Genomic DNA, 17,069 nt, shown 5'->3' with positions numbered 1-17,069 from the left:
AGCATTACTTTGCTAGCATGTGAGATGAATGGAATTCTGTGCGAGTTTGAACATTCTTTGGCATTGCCTTTCTTTGGGATTGGAATGAAAACTGACCTTTTCCATTTGTGTCCACTGCTGAGTTTTCCAGATTTGCTGGCATATTGAGTGCAACACTTTCACAGCATCATCTTTTAGGATTTGAAATAGCTCAACTGGGATTCCATCACCTACTCTAGCTTTGTTCGTAGTGATGTTTCCTAAGGCCCACTTGACTTTGCATTCCAGGGTGTCTGGTTCTAGGTGAGTGATGACACCATCATGATTATCTGGGTCATGAAGATCTTTTTTGTATATTTCTTCTAGGTATTCTTGCCACCTCTTCTTAATATCTTCTGTTTCTGTTAGGTCCATACCATTTCTGTCCTTTATTGTGCTCATCTTTGTATGAAGTTAAATGCAAAGGAGAAAAGGAAAGATATACCCATTTGAATGAAGATTTCCAAAGAATCTGACTTCCCTGATGGCTCAGACGGTAAAGCATCTGCCTAAAACGTTGGAGACCCGGGTTTGATCCCTGGGTCGGGAGGATCCTCTGGAGAAGGAAATGGCACTTCACTCCAGTACTCTTGCCTGGAAAATCCCATGGACAGAGGAGCCTGGTAGACTACTGTCAATGGGGTCGCAAAGAGTTGGACAGGACTGAGCAGCTAAACTAAACTTCCAAAGAATAGCAAGGAGAGATAAGAAAGCCTTCCTCAGAGATCAGTGCAAAGAAATAGAGGAAAACAATAGAATGGCAAAGACTAGAGATCTCTTCAAGAAAATTAGAGATACCAAGGGAACACTTCATGGGAAAATGAGCACAATAAAGGACAGAATAACTATAGAAGTGCACATTTTCAAAATGATTAAGGAAAGTGTTGATCTTCCTGCAGAGCTTTGGCTAGTGGGATGGAGACAATTTTCTTTAAATCTGAAAGGACGTGGTGATCTTATCTGAAGTAGGGATTTCAGTCAGCCTTGGGGAATATTTATAGTTACTAAAGTATGAAAGAGGGAAATGTCAAACCCCATTGCCATGTAAACAGCAGTACATTTGAGAATATGAAGGATTAAATCTTGGCATTAACCCACAAATATTGTAACTGAGGTACCTGAATGATAGGCTAACAAGCAACCAACCTTAATCCTTCAAATTAGGAAATAGAGAAGAGCCTCACCCTACATACTGCCCACTTGTCTTCTGACAGGTAGTTTATCACTATTCTCTGAAATGTTATGTTGTTTGACTTTAATTTTCACATGCAATCATATCTTAACAAATTTTTAAAAAGCAACTGCCCTCCTTGCACTCAAGTAGAATGATCACATCTCCCGAAACTTTGGTATTATTTGTCGAATACTATCTACTCTTTAAATCATTCCTCAATTGAAACATATAAACCAAACAAAAAAAATACACAGAAATATCAGTACATGTGTGTGTATACACACTAGTTACATGCAGAGAATTTACCAAATTCACCTTTTTTTTTTTTAAGAGAAATGAGACCAGTGAGCAATGTGCAGAGTGAGGTTTTAAATTTTATTGATTTAAATTTTGTGTCAAAATAATGATTATGGAAAGAGGCAATGCATTCTCATGAAAGATTTGGAACAACTGATGAGTCTGAATTATAAGGTGAATGGATTATATAGTGTGTTTTTTAAAAAGCATCATCTGGACTGAATTTATGGGGTATTTCTTTGCCTTCTTATGGAGACCAGTTTTCTCATCTTTATGTTTGAGAATAATCAATTATTGTTCTTAGAGTTAGCTTTCACAGATATGGTTTTGTGCTTTGCACGTAATCCAGGATACTGTTGACTCCATCTTGTGCTCAGGCATTTTACATGTGCAATCCTACCCTGGAAGCTTTCTGTTTGGAGTACATGATTGTATATCTTGGTCTCATTTTATTTCAGTACTCTGCTGTGATTAATTAATCCTAAGCTATAACAGCAGTAAAAAGAAAAAAAAGTAATAGCATCATATAGAATTATTGTCAATAGAAAGTGACACAAGCTGAAGTAATAATAAGAATTAAATGGAGAATATATCAAGTTAATGTATGGCATAATCCCAAACTCCATGGAAGGTTTGGTTTATTGAGATGTTAGGGGAAGCAAGCGTAGCTTTGAAAGGCTAGCTATTTTTGAATTCCTGAAGGCCAAAGTAACCTTTATATAAATGCAACCTACTGAGCAACTAAGATGAAATTTTAGTACATCTATGTAATTTTCTTTGTAATGATGTTCTAACATTTCACATTCTTTATAATAAATATGTACAAGTGTAGATTTGGGAATAAAATATGTCATTTTCTGCTATAGGAAACTAGTAGGAAATAAAGTGTGTTATCAAGCATTATTATAAAGCCATGTCCAGAGACAGGGAGCAATTCTGGATTATTGACACTGATTATGTCAGTCATTCACAAAGAAAAAAAAAATTAGAACTGGCAGTATGCCTGTTACATCTTGAAAAGTTAGTTAAAGGTAATAAAAAAAATTTATTTTACTCAGCGGGGAAAACATAAGGAAAGTATCATCCTAGTCGTTAGAACAGTCACACAGGTGATTATGGGGAGTGATACATTTTAGGATCCATCTTCTAATATTCACTTCACTTCTAATATTCTTAGTGTGATAGATTGCAGGGCAACTGAGCATTCCCATACTATATCTTTAGTGGTATTAAAAGACCAAATGTGAATGGTGTTTGCATGTTCCAGGGCTTCTCAGGTGGCTTAAGTTGTAAAGAATTTGCCTGCCAATGCAGGAGGCATGAGGGACAGGTGCAATCCCTGGGTTGGAAAGATCTCCTGTAGGAGGAAATGGAAACCCACTCCAGTATTCTTGGCTGGAGAATCCCATACACAGAGGACCCTGGCGGGCTGCAGTCTATGGAGTTGCAAAGAGTCAGAATCCCCCTGTTCATGGAATTTCCCAGGCAGTAATACTGGGCTGAGACTGAGCACACACAGAAGCGTCAGTAGTGCCAGTAGCAGTAGCAGCAGCACCCACATAGGCCGGCTCAGAGACAGACTTATACCTGGGCTGTCTTTTCTCTTTCGGATGTTACACTGAAGGGATGCTTCACTGTAGGAGACAGACTGGGCAGGACCTTTCTCAGTGGAGTCACCACCATTCGGAATTATGTCCCACAACTTTCTGGAACCAGAAAGAGTGTGCTGTCAATACATTCAGTGATTAACTCATATTTATTAAACTTGCAAAAGTGTGGTACATAAACCATAAGTACTAATTTATGAATCACGACTCTTTCCAGGGGTTACAAAGTTTAAAACACTGTCAAGAGCAAACTATCCTCTGCTAGTAGCCAGCTGTGTAGGAAGCTAAATCACCCAATAGAAAGCTACTGTCATGGCATCTAAGAATGGTTTAAATGTAATATTTTGTGAGAAATTATTTCTAATTTACATGGAGAACTGGAACTCATGAAGCCTTTTAACTTGTGTCTTGAACAATGTCCCTTGAACAATGCTAAATGCTGCTGCTTGACACAACACGACTTCTCTGGATTTCTTGGATCAACTTCTATCTGATCCTTTCTCTTGGTGTATATCACTTTTGGATCAAATTTTTTAAGCAAAGTTTGTTAAAGACTTTTCTGATTTAAGATTCACTGTTTTCCTATACTTTCTGAATTAGCCCAGCTCTCTGAGATCTTCAAGTTTTTATTGTGCAAATTTCACAGTATGGAAGACTCCAAACTTACCACCCTCACTCACTTCCATCACAGTGATATACATGTGTGCCATAGAATGGCCATCCCAACATCTCTGCATCGTTTCTCTAATCTCCAAAGTGATTCCAGCCTATAAATATCTGGAAAACAAGAGTTCTGGGTGATACAGATGGAGGGACGGACCTTTCCATAGACCTCTCACTTTGAGGAAAATATGTAAGCATGGGGTCCTAGAGTGCTTCCCGGGGAGTCCATGAAGATTCTTCTGGCAAAAAACAAAAATGCTAATAGCTACCATTTATGAGGGACCTGCTATGAGCCAGTCAATATTACTAGGCAATTTACCTATAGTTTCTAATTTGATCTTGACAACAGTTGAATGTGATAGATGTTATTAAATTCATTTTAAAATTAATAAACTGAAGCTCAAATAAATTAAGATAAATAGTTAAGGTTATTAAACTCAGTAAGTGAGAAATCTGTTATTAAAGTCATGTCTGTCTGGCTGTAAAGCCTGACACACTAACCAGTCTGCCCACACCTTCCAAGCTAGTTGCTAATGAAGCTAGAAGCATGGCTTCATTCCGAACTCTCGTAGTTACCTTGCGTTTGCCTTGGGTTTTCTCTACCCCCTCCCGTACTTTCACCTGAGAAGATGATTATGATCTGGTGATATCAGGCACTGTTTTCACTAGATGAGACTACCAAAGTCTTATAAGATACTTAGTATGGCTTTTTTCACAGGAATTATCAGTCATAGCCATTCCCTCTATATAATATGTCTTGAGGGTTGCTATCTAATGAAGTCTTTGGTCTCAAACAGTGAGCTGTTTACCATATTTTTGCAGACCTTGAACTCTTTTGATAACAGTGATGTCACTCACAGTGAAATAATTTGAGCCCTTCCCTCCTATCAAATTGCCAACATTAGTAGGTCTGGATATTGTCCTGGCAGAAAGAAACAATTACACAATTGGACTTTGGTCTGGTTTGGAGCTTGATTATTTTTCCATGCTGTGGACTTGGCTCTGAGATAAAGGCACCTCAAGTCCTTTTGTTAGTCTACTTAAAATTAGGAATTATGTTTACATGAGTGACCTACTCATAATCCATAATGGCTGATTACTTTGGGCTCACTTAGATAAGAGAGGTATTGGGTTATGTGCAGTTCTCACTGCAGTAACTGTAATTCAGTCCCCTTTTCTCCCATCAACTGCCTATAGCAGAGACATGCTGAATTAAAGTGTAGGGTGTAGACCTAGAAAGGAGATTTTTGAACTATTAAGGGTATATAGGTGTATTAATTGTTGGCAAGATTGGTATCTAGGGTTTTCATTAATATAATAGATACTGGCCTCAGTACAACATGTCTTATAAATTCATGCTACCTTCAAATTGGTCTCTAATTTAAAATCTTAGATGCAAACAAATGCCCATCCTTTTGTAACATATAAAATCACTGCAGATGGTGATTGCAGCCATGAAATTAAAAGACGTTTACTCCTTGGAAGGAAACTTATGACCAACCTAGACAGCATATTCAAAAGTGGTGACATTACTTTGCCAACAAAGGTCCATCTAGTCAAGGCTATGGTTTTTCCACTGGTCATGTATGGATGTGAGAGTTGGACTGTGAAGAAAGCTGAGCACTGAAGAATTGATGCTTTTGAACTGTGGTGTTAGAGAAGACTCTTGAGCCTCCCAAGGACTGCAAGGAGATCCAACCAATCCATTCTGAAGGAGATCAGTCCTGGGTGTTCATTGGAAGGAATGATGCTAAAGCTGAAACTCCAGTACTTTGGCCACCTCATGTGAAGAGTTGACTCATTGGAAAAGACTCTGATGCTGGGAGGGATTGGGGGCAGGAGGAGAAGGGGACAACAGAGGATGAGATGGCTGGATGGCATCACCGACTTAATGGACGTGAGTCTGAGTGAACTCCGGGAGTTGGTGATGGACAGGGAGGCCTGGTGTGCTGCAATTCATGGGGTCGCAAAGAGTCGGACACAACTGAGCGACTGAACTGAACTGAACTGAACAGTGATTCTTCTTTATTTAAAAATCCAGAAACCTTTTGAGATGCTGTTATTCCCTTTAAAGATCAGTGATCTTTCATCAAGTAATTCTTTGTATACATGTGTATTAGTAGGTATAATTTCTAGCAACTTTTATTTGAGAAAGTATATCAGAACACAGAATCTGAATTTGCCATGAATTCAGCAAATGGTTTTATATTCTTCCAGTCATGCCAACTATTTTATATATAGATGAAGTATTATAGACTGTATGTATACCAGATACATTTTTTATATACCACTATAATAAATATATGGAGTCACAGACCTCTTGTCATATTTCTCTGCCCCACCTTTAATCATGTCTAGAGTTTCCTTCTGCAATGGGTTTTGTGATCACAGAATTATGATACTGGATTTTTACTATGCTGTGAAAATAAAGGAGAAATCACTCAAGACCAGTCACAGTTCATGCCTACACTGACAGTTATCTGCTTTCAGAGAGCCCTGGCCATCCAATGGCTAGGACTTCTTATTCCTATGCAGAGGGTTCCGGTTTGATCCCTTATCAGAGATGTAGGATCCCATGTGCCTAATTGCTAAAAAACTAAAACAAAACAAACAAACAAAAAAGCAGAAGCAGTATTATAACAAAATCAATAAAGACTTTAAAAATGGTCTATATCAAAACAAAATCTTAAAATGTTATCTGTTTATTTACTGTGGATAACTCTGAAAGAAGGAACTTAAAAGTAATTGGAACCCTTATTTCACATTTAATATTTTTTATTGTTCTTATCATATGACAGTATTGCTATTCTTGATCCTAGAAACATGTAATCAAACCAGCATGGTTGAATTTAGATGGCCTTAAATACGTGAGTAGGATCAATAGCTGGAATTAAACATGTCTAACATGATTTGCAAAATCTAGTTCTTCCCAGAAATTCAGCAGAATATATCTAGCAGAATATGTGTTACTGAATTTTGGGATTTCCTAAGGATACATTTTTCACTTATTCTGAAAGCAAAGCTTTTCATTTTTCATAGTCAACTTACAGCATATTGAAGACATTTAATATGTGTTCACATGTCTAAGTAAATGTGTTTATATATTAAAACTTGTTTAAATGTAAGGAAAAAAGATCCACTCCAGCTAGCTCAAGAAAACAGGAATTACTATTAAAAAACAAGTGGAATTTATGGGAGAAAATATTTCATGGCAACTGTAAAGGCCTCAGCCATCCAGGAATGGAGACTGAAGGGGCATTCTGGAATTTGCCTTTCTTTGCTCACTACCAGCTAAGTTTGACTCCTTGTGCATAGTTTGCTTTCCCACATGGCTTGACCTAATCCATAACCATGATTTTGACTCTTCATAAAATTTGTTGCCCCAACTCAATCTGTTGGTATGTTTTAGTTTCAACTCTACTAATGACTGAAAAAGTGCCATTATATGACCCACTTTAAATACTTGTGAAATCAAATCAGATTTTTTTTTTTTAGGCAAGAAGCAAAGGTCACTCATTCACTCAAATTAGGTCATCTTGAGTTAGAGGCCCTGTCTTTGTATGATCAACTGTGGCAATGGGAAATTGTGGCACGTGGGGGTTTCTTTCTGTGGTGACTTTCTTGGGGCCCATTTTCTTTAGGAGGTGACACGAATGATACACACACTGTTATATCTCTAACGTGAAGTCACTCAGTCGTGTCCGACTCTTTGTAACCCCATGGACTGTAGCCTACCAGGCTCCTCTGTCCATGGGATTTTCCAGGCAATGGTACTGGAGTGGATTGCCATTTCCTTCTCCAAGTGATCTTCCCAACCCAGGGATCGAACCCGGGTCTCCCGCATCATAGACAGATGCTTTACCATCTGAGTTATATCTCTAATTCAATATAATTGAAGTGTGAAAAGATGTCTTAAGATACTTCTTAAAGCCTCTGAAATCTTTTAGAAGAATAACCATCTGAATAAGATTGCATTAAAGACAATATTTGGAGGAATTCCCTGGTGGCTTAGTGGTTAGGATTCAGCACTTTTACTGCCATGGGCCAAGTTCAATTCCTAGTCAGAGGGAATTGGCATCAGCCATATGGCATGGCCAAAAAAAAAAACAGACAATATTTTGGTGGACTGACTTTGTGGTTCTGTCACTTCTATCCTAATTGAATAGCTTTTGTTGTTGTTGCTGTCAGAGTATTTTGTACTTATATCATTTTGAAACCAAACTAAGTCTTATTCAGCCAAGGTTTGTGCATTTCATAATTAATAATTATGAATAACAATCAAGAAGAACTGATGTTGAAGCCGAAACTCCCAATACTTGGGCCACCTGATGCGAAGAGCTGACTCATTGGAAAAGACCCTGATGCTGGGAAAGATTGAGGACAGGAGGAAGGAGGGGACGGCAGAGGATGAGATGGTTGGATGGCATCACCGACTCAATGGACATGGGTTTGGGTGGACTCCGGGAGTTGGTGATGGACAGGGAGGCCTGGCATGCTGCGGTTCATGGGATCACAAAAAGTTGGACACGACTGAGCGACTGAACTGAACTGAACAATCAAGAATCCCGTATCTTAAGGGATTCTTTCCTACTTCAATTTCCATGTTCCTATTCCTCATCTCCTGTTCTTCCTTTCAAAATACCATATTTACCATGTTATTTTTCCTCTACATCTGCTTACTCTGCACTGCTTCCGCTCTAGTTTCTTTCATCTTACTCTACTAAGTTAGGTTAATTTTCTCTACACCCATGTCATGTTATGACACATTATCAAATATAAAATGCCACTTTTTTTCTGGACAACTCCCCAACTCACAAATGAAAGTAGAATTCTACTTTTGTGCTTTTTTTTTTTTAACCAATTTATTCTTCCAATTGTAAGCACTACATTTTGTATTTTATTTCAGTTGCTCTAACAAAAAATTTTTTTTTATTACAAATGACAGACAACCCAACGTATAATCATGCATTGATTATACAGTTGAAAAGTTTAGTGGTGGATTAATCCAAATTTTCAAAAGTGGCATCAAGAAACTATTTCTTAGCATCTATTTTGTTTTAGGTTTCTACTACTAGCTTCCTTTTGGGGTACACTTTTTCTTCAGGGTGTCCTCTCAGCACCTCCAGGCTTATATCCTCTAATTTTGTTTTCTCTTCCCTGTAGTTTTAACTAGAGTTGCAGAATTAATCTTTCTCGTTAGTTGGCCTTACATCTCTTATCAAAAACCAATTATTGGTGCAAAGGGATGGAAAAGAGTGATTTACTATACACAAGCTTCAAGTTTGTCCTTTAAGTTAAAAAAAAAAAAGGATTAATTGCACCAATACTACTACGACTGAGAATGGACAAGAGGGTGATTTAAAAGGGAAAATCAAGATTCTGTTATTAGAAGAGGAAAGTAAAGAGTAAAACAGTGTATTTGTCAATAATAAATATAGCATAACAGGGACTGTGCTATGTGTTTCAAGCCCTCCACAGCATCCATCATGAAATCTTGAATACATTTAGATGCTTAATACATAGATGTAGAAAATTTAGTCAGGTAAACAAAAGTAATGTCATAGGGTAGAGTTAGATTTTGATGTTATTTGAGCATCTGCTTTTATGAAGAGAAGGAGGGCTACAGTCACCACTGCTTGTCTTGTTTAATTGTGCCTCCCTTTTGGTTTTGATCAGAGTCCTTGGCCCCTCCTTATCAAACCAGACTCTAAAAATGGGTAGGTTCATGTTTGGGAACGCATGTAAGAATTAAAGATTTTAAAATTTAAAAAATAAAAAACTTAAAAAAATAAAAATAAAAAAACTAAAAAAATAAAAATAAAAATAAAAAGTCTTCTTGGCTTAAAAAAAAATAAAAATGGGTAGGAAACTTAATAATGTTAAAGTGTGAAAGAATCATAGCAGCTTAAAGTACTTCCTCTGTTTGGAGCCTTTTCAGTTCAGTTCAGTGGCTCAGTCATGTCTGACTCTTTGTGACCCCATGGACTGCAGCACGCCAGGCCTCCCTTGTCCATCACCAGCTCCCAGAGTTCACTCAAACTCATGTCCATTGAGTCGATGATGCCATCCAGCCATCACATCTTCTGTCATCCGCTTCTCCTCCTGCCTTCAATCTTGGAGCCTTTTACAAAAGTATAAATCAAAATTTTGAAGTAAACAACAGTTTATTTCAGAAATATTCATTGAGAACCAATGCGTTCCTGGCTCTCACCATGCAAAGAAATAAACTGAAAATGGCTTACAGACTTAAACATAAGACATGACTCTGTAAAGCTCCTGGAAGAAAACATAGACAAAAACATTCTCTGACATCAATCTTACCACTGATTTCTTAGATTAAAGACTATATGAATAAGCACAGAAACAAATAAATGGGACCTGATCAGACTTACAAGCTTTTGCACAGCAAAGGAACCCGCAACAACATGAAAACACAGCCTCCAGAATGGAGGAAAATATTTGCCAATGATGCAACTGACAAGGGCTTAATTTCCAAAATATACAAATAGTTCATACAAACTAACAACAAAAAGGAAACAAAGAAGCCAACTGAAAAATGGGCAGAAGACCTAAAGAGATATTTCTCCACAGAAGAAATGCAAATGGTCAATAGGCACATAAAAAGTTACTCCACATCACTATTTATTCTAGAAATGCAAGCTAAAACTACAATGAGGTACCACCTCACCCCAGTCAGAATCAGCATCATTAAAAGTCTACAATAATAAATGCTAGAGAGGATGTGGTAAAAAGGGAACCCTCCTACGCTGCTGTTGGGAACATAAGTTCCCACTGTGGAAAATACTATGAAAGTTCCTCAGAAAACTAAAAATAGAATTATCATATGATCAAGCAGTCCCACTCCTGGGCACATATCCAGAAAAAACTATAATTCAAAAAGTTACATGCACTGTAGTATTTATTGTAGTACTATTCACAGCAGCCAAGCCTTGGAAACAATCTAAATATCCATTGACAAATGAATGGATAAAGAAGTCTTGTTATATGTATGTATACACACACATACATACACACGTGCGCACACACACACACACACACACACACACACACTGAAATACTACTAAACCATAAAAAGAACAAAATAATGCCATTTGCAGCAAAATGGATGGAACTAGAGATGATCATATTACCAAGTGAAGTAAGTCAAAAAGAGAACAAATACCATATGATATCACTTATATATGGAATGTAAAATATGACAGAAATGAACCTATCTATGAAACATAAATAGAATCACAGACATAAAAAACAGACTAATGGTTGGGGTTTTTCCTGTGGTCATGTATGGATGTGAGAGTTGGACTGTGAAGAAGGCTGAGCACCAAAGAATTGATGCTTTTGAACTATGGTGTTGGAGAAGACTCTTGAGAGTCCATTGGACTGCAAGGAGATCCAACCAGTCCATGCTGAGGGAGATCAGCCCTGAGATTTCTTTGGAAGGACTGATGCTAAGGCTGAAACTCCAGTACTTTGGCCACCTCTTGAGAAGAGTTGACTCATTGGAAAAGACTCTGAGGCTGGGAGGGATTGGTGGCAGGAGGAGAAGGGGATGACAGAGGATGAGATGGCTGGATGGCATCATGGACTCGATGGACGCGAGTCTGAGTGAACTCCGGGAGCTGGTGATGGACAGGGAGGCCTGGCGTGCTGCGATTCATGTGGTCACAAAGAGTCGGATACGACTGAGTGACTGAACTGAACTGAACTGAATGGTTGGGGAAGGTTGGAGTTAGCAGATGTAAACTTTTGTATATAGAATGGATAAGTGATAAGGTCCTACTGTATAGAACAGAGAACTATATTCAGTATCTTATGATAAACCATAACAGAAAGGATTGTATATGACATATAAGTATGTGTGTACATATATCTATATAGAGATAGATAGATACAGCTGAATCATTTTGCTGTACATTAGTAATTAACACAACTTTGTAAATCAATTATACTTCAATAAAACAATTCAACCATTTATTTATTCCAGGAACATTTATTGAGCACCAGTGTTGCTTGGGATATTCCTGGATTGGGATATCTGTTTTCCTGGAACTACACTCAAGAGAAATTACATACCACAGTGATACATTCAGTTCAGTTCAGTTCAGTTCAGTTGCTCAGTCGTATCTACTCTTTGCGACCCCATGAATCGCAGCATGCCAGTCCTCCCTGTCCATCACCAACTCCCAGAGTTCACTCAGACTCGCGTCCATCGAGTCAGTGATGCCATCCAGCCATCTCATCCTCTGTCGTCCCCTTCTCCTCCTGCCCCCAATCCCTCCCAGCAACCGTCTTTTCCAATGAGTCAACTCTTCACATGAGGTTAGGCTAAGCCAATAAGGGAAAAGTATATTCTTAGTGTATTGTTGGAAAGAGCCTTATGGAGTTGTGTTCTAAGTCACAGTCCAATTTATTCAGAAGAGGGAATGACCTGGGCCTGCTACTCAAATCCCAGTCTTTTCAAATGGATAGTTTTCTTTTAGAAATACATGTTATAGGAGAGACATAAATTCTTTAAATGCAATTTGAAAGTTGCTGCCTCAAAATCATCTCATATTTCAAAATCATTAATGTCTTTTTATGCAAAATTCCTTCCTCAAGTGTGGGAATTTATCAATTTGATTTCGTGTGTCTCTGTGTGGAGTGTCATGCAGCAAATCCCATATATTCGGGCCACACTACATTTGCATCTGTTTCATTTTTCTTGCCTGGAAACAGTATTCTCTTGATGAAAGGCAGCTTCTGTTGCTCTTTTTAATGCTCCTTTTTTTTTTTTTCCTGCTCATTCTGTTATCATCCTCTTACTCATCTTTAAGTCTGGATAAGCTGAAATTGAGCAAATAGAACCCAGAACCCTCTCTCTGACACCAGAAACCAATAGCTCTAGTTTTCCTGCACAGAGATGTGAGTGTCCATGTGTGATGACTGAGTCAACACGTTTCCTTCCTACCCTTATGTTTCACTGCTCGCTTCCACCCCATTGTAAATTCTTAACACTTCCTTGAACTTGCTATGTGATTAAATAAGTCAATGCACTGTGTGTGTTTTGCTCCTGTATCTTCTTGTCTGCTTGATTAGTTCTCATTCATCCTTTAAGGCACCACTCATACATCACTCTTTCCATGACACCTTTTTCCTGTCTCTAAATATGATCATTTCCTTTACTCTTTCCTGCAACACTGCACATCAACCAATATTTTTCGCTCGGCATGCCCCACATGTCTGTTTAATCAACTTGTAATCTCTAGGAGTTAATGGACTCTGTCTTACTATCTCATCATCTTCAACAATTAGAAATATTTCTGACACATAGGAGTTGTTCAGCACATTTGTTGAAGGGATTAGTTTCTGGGACCAAAAATTTTGCTTCTAAAGGTGCCTTCAGTTTATATTAATAGCTGCCTAGAGAAATGTCTCAAGAAGAATCATAAAACTGAGTCGGAATGAAGACCAAAATTCTGTTGTCACCCACCTGTGAGGTCTGTTATGAGTACAGGTGGATTTGGGGACATGGCAACATATGTGCTTCTATTCAGCATCCTTACCTGAAGACTACTCAAAACATGGGTGTACCTATGGCTGATTCTTGTCAATGTTGGACAGAAAACAACAAAATTCTGCAAAGCAATTAACCTTCAATTAAAAAATAAATAAAAAGACTGATCAGAAATAAATACATTTATTGTCTCCCTTCCTATTAAAGTTTCAAGCATGTCCTCCAATATTCATTATTTTCCAAGCATATGATAAATTTCCTTCCCATATGCTTATTTATCATCCCATATTTCCCATAAATATAGCATTCATCAGTGTTATGTGATTATATACATAGATATACATACAATTATACATACACATAAATGTATATATGTATATGTGTATCTATATTTTCTTCTAGCTATGATATATTGGTGTTCTGAAAGGCTTTGTTTGATGACACCAATGTATCTCAATGTCCTGGAAGAGTTCCTGGCATATTACAGTGTTCAGTTCTGTTCAGTCGCTCAGTCGTGTCTAACTCTTTGCGACCCCATGAATCGCAGCACGCCAGGCCTCCCTGTCCATCACCAACTCCCGGAGTTCACTCAAACTCATGTCCATTGAGTCGGTGATGCCATCCAGCCATCTCATCCTCTTGTCGTCCCCTTCTTCTCCTGCCCCCAATCCCTCCCAGCATCAGAGTCTTTTCCAATGAGTCAGCTCTTCGCATGAGGTGGCCAAAGTACTGGACTTTCAGCTTCAGCATCAGTCCTTCCAATGAACACCCACACCCAGGACTGATCTTCTTCAGAATGGACTGGTTGGATCTCCTTGCAGTCCAAGGGACCCTCAAGAGTCTTCTCCAACACCACAGTTCAAAAGTATCAATTCGTCGGCGCTCAACCTTCTTCACAGTCCAACTCTCACCTCCATACATGACCACTGGAAAAGCCATAGCCTTGACTAGATGGACCTTTGTTGACAAAGTAATGTCTCCGCTTTTGAATATGCCATCTAGGTTGGTCATAACTTTCCTTCCATGGAGTAAGCGTCTTTTAATGGCTGCAGTCACCATCTGCAGTGATTTTGAAGCCCAAAAACATAAAGTCAGCCACCGTTTCCACTGTTTCCCCATCTATTTGCCATGAAGTGATGGGACCAGATGCCATGATCTTAGTTTTCTGAATGTTACAATGTTAGTTACTCAGTAAATGTTTATTGAGTTTAGAATCAGCTTAAATTAAGGGGCAGAAAGAAATAAAAGCCTCACGATGGAGAGAGGAAGCCTAGAGAGTTAGTAGGTTTATATGTGTAAGGGGAACAGTTGATGCAGAGTGAATAAGTAGGAATTATTATATAGAGAGCACAAAGGTTCTCTCTGTAGTTTTATTTGAACTCCAGTTTTCTTGCTTGTAAAATGAAGATGTTAATTTTGTAATTTCTGAGATAACTCTAGGTGTCTCTACTACTCAAATCCTCCAAAATAAACCATATCTCAGTAGTTCTATGCTTTTAGTAACATTGTTTAACCCATGAAAAAAAATGTATGCACTCCATAGCAAAATAAAATGAAAAAAAAGCACATAGTACATGTTGAATAAATTATAGTTGTGTGTTCACCTCCCATTTATTGTTCAATAGCATTACTATAATAGCTTACTTCAGTTGATAATGGATTGAAATAGCCAGAAAATGAGAATGCTGGAAGGATTTCTTTCTATGCCTTGTCTAAAGAGTCCTGTTTCTCATATAATGGAACATCCTTTACAGCAGATTGAAATAGAGTTTAAACTGACTTCATTATAGCCATAATGTAAAATGTAAGTACATCTATTCTAAAACTAGTGAAATGATTGCATTTTTTTCCTACGCTTTTCTGAAAGAGCCTAAATGTTTTCCACAATATAAAATGTGATTATTATTTTATTAAATATTATTAATTAAGATAAATGAATTAAAATATTATCATAACATACTATAATATTATATGACATAAAATAAAATTTGTTTTATGTACATTTGTATACATATATGTACACAAAACCTGAGTGTGTGTGTGTTTTTGTGTGTGTGTTAGTTACTCAATTATGTCCAACTCTTTGTGACCCCATGGACTGTAGCCTGTCAGGGCCTCTCTGTCCATGGAATTCTCCAGGCAAGAATACTGGAGTAGGTTGTCATTCCCTTCTCCAGGGAGTGTGTGTGTGTGTGTGTGTGTGTGTGTGTGTGTGTACACCCACATGTATATACATACATACAAACTTCTATACAGTCAACTGAGGTTTTCTTGGAGTTTGAGAAGCACTACCAAGGTAGTAACTAAACAATATATCTAATACTGGTGGCTCATCCTGAAGGTGATCAACAGCAAGAAAGTCAAGGAATGAAATAGTTACATGATGATAACAAGCATTCTTGCATGTGTACACACATACACACACACACACACACACACCTTTGCATGAACAAGAACAGAAATGTGATAACCATTAGTTTCAAGGCGTGCCAATGTCCCAGTCTTGGTCTTTACCAGATAATTTACAGCTGTCTTAATTCTATCAGTAGAAATCATGATTTAATGGCTTGAAATGCTTAAAAACTATGTCATTAGAGTTTATGAGGTCTTTGGTATGCCATTTGCAGTTTGGAGCTGTGAATTCCAGTTTACTGTGCTTCTTTCTTTGTACCTCCTTATCTGGTTTTTCCAGACACCAGGGTTGAATGGTGCCTGGCCTGTTAATCAGAAAGTGTACAAAGATTGTGTCATGGTGGATATGAATATATTCTATCATACAACCATGCATAATTCATTCACCCGTGCATCTATTTATTAAGTGCAACCATGGTCTGAGCTAATGGCAGACAACAAAAAGATTTAGAGGGCAGAAGGAAGAAGCTGGAGTATTTGCCCCTCAAACTCTCCTCACCTGAGATGACATCTCAAGAAATGACTGTATTTCTTGGTCACAAAGATGAATTAAAGGAGTGAATGGATAGGACCTATGTCGTTTGTGAAAACACAATTCGACTGATATAATTTAATATTATTTTCACTTACCACAGCATCATGTTAAATGGTTACTAACTTTTTAGAATGGTGTCATGCGTTGGTAACTAACTCCTGACTTCCTGAAGCTTGATATACCCCCAAAAAATACTCAAGTGAAAGAAGTAGATAAAGCCAGCTTAAAAGACCATTGCTGCAAAACTGCCCAACTTGATAGGGTTCCAAATTGTCTGCCAATCCCAATGTCTCCATAATTCCTGGCTATAGATGTGATTGAAGAGCTAAGTCCCAGAATGGAATACATGTATCATTTCCTCTTAGAAATCTGAGTAAGATATGAACCAGTACACTCCAAGAGGTGCACTGGCAACTTCACTGAGTGTGATAGACCCTGGAATTTTGAAGCTGAAAATGAAGAGCTCTAAGTTCATGGAAGTGACCTCCCCATTTTTAGGACATTACATTTTTCTCTATTCCCCTACAGTTCTGCAATCTGGCTGTAAGCCTAGCCTTTGCCAATCACTTTGCCCTTGCCATTGAGGGTAAGCCCTTCAGAAAACAGCCAGAGCACTCTAGTGAAGGAGAAAGGTAAGCAGTGCTCTTAAGAGGCTGCCAAAAAATAAAGCTAGCAAGAAATAACTCTCCCCTGGGATGTGCAGTAAGCAGTTCAAATAATATACTCAACCACAGGAAAAGAAAAGAATCAGTATTCTGTCCCCTATCACAACCGGATTCTGCCTTCAGAACCTACTATTTCTTACAGACAAAAAGGTGAGGGAAGAAGAACATTGTGGGTTTTTCTTTC

The 17,069-nt window shown here is 38.0% G+C and overlaps 1 protein-coding gene across 1 annotated transcript in view; it reads left to right on the top strand.

Moving 5' to 3' along the window:
• The window catches only part of LINGO2 (leucine rich repeat and Ig domain containing 2), a 1,426,386-nt gene that overhangs the window by 641,090 nt on the left and 768,227 nt on the right, over positions 1–17,069 (top strand). The gene's annotated exons all lie outside the window — the stretch shown is intronic.

Source organism: Ovis canadensis, chromosome 2 (assembly GCF_042477335.2).
Source record: "Ovis canadensis isolate MfBH-ARS-UI-01 breed Bighorn chromosome 2, ARS-UI_OviCan_v2, whole genome shotgun sequence".
Taxonomy (NCBI): Eukaryota; Metazoa; Chordata; class Mammalia; order Artiodactyla; family Bovidae; genus Ovis; species Ovis canadensis.
The sequence above is the reverse complement of the archived record's forward strand: the minus strand, read 5'-3'. Positions and strand labels throughout refer to the sequence as shown.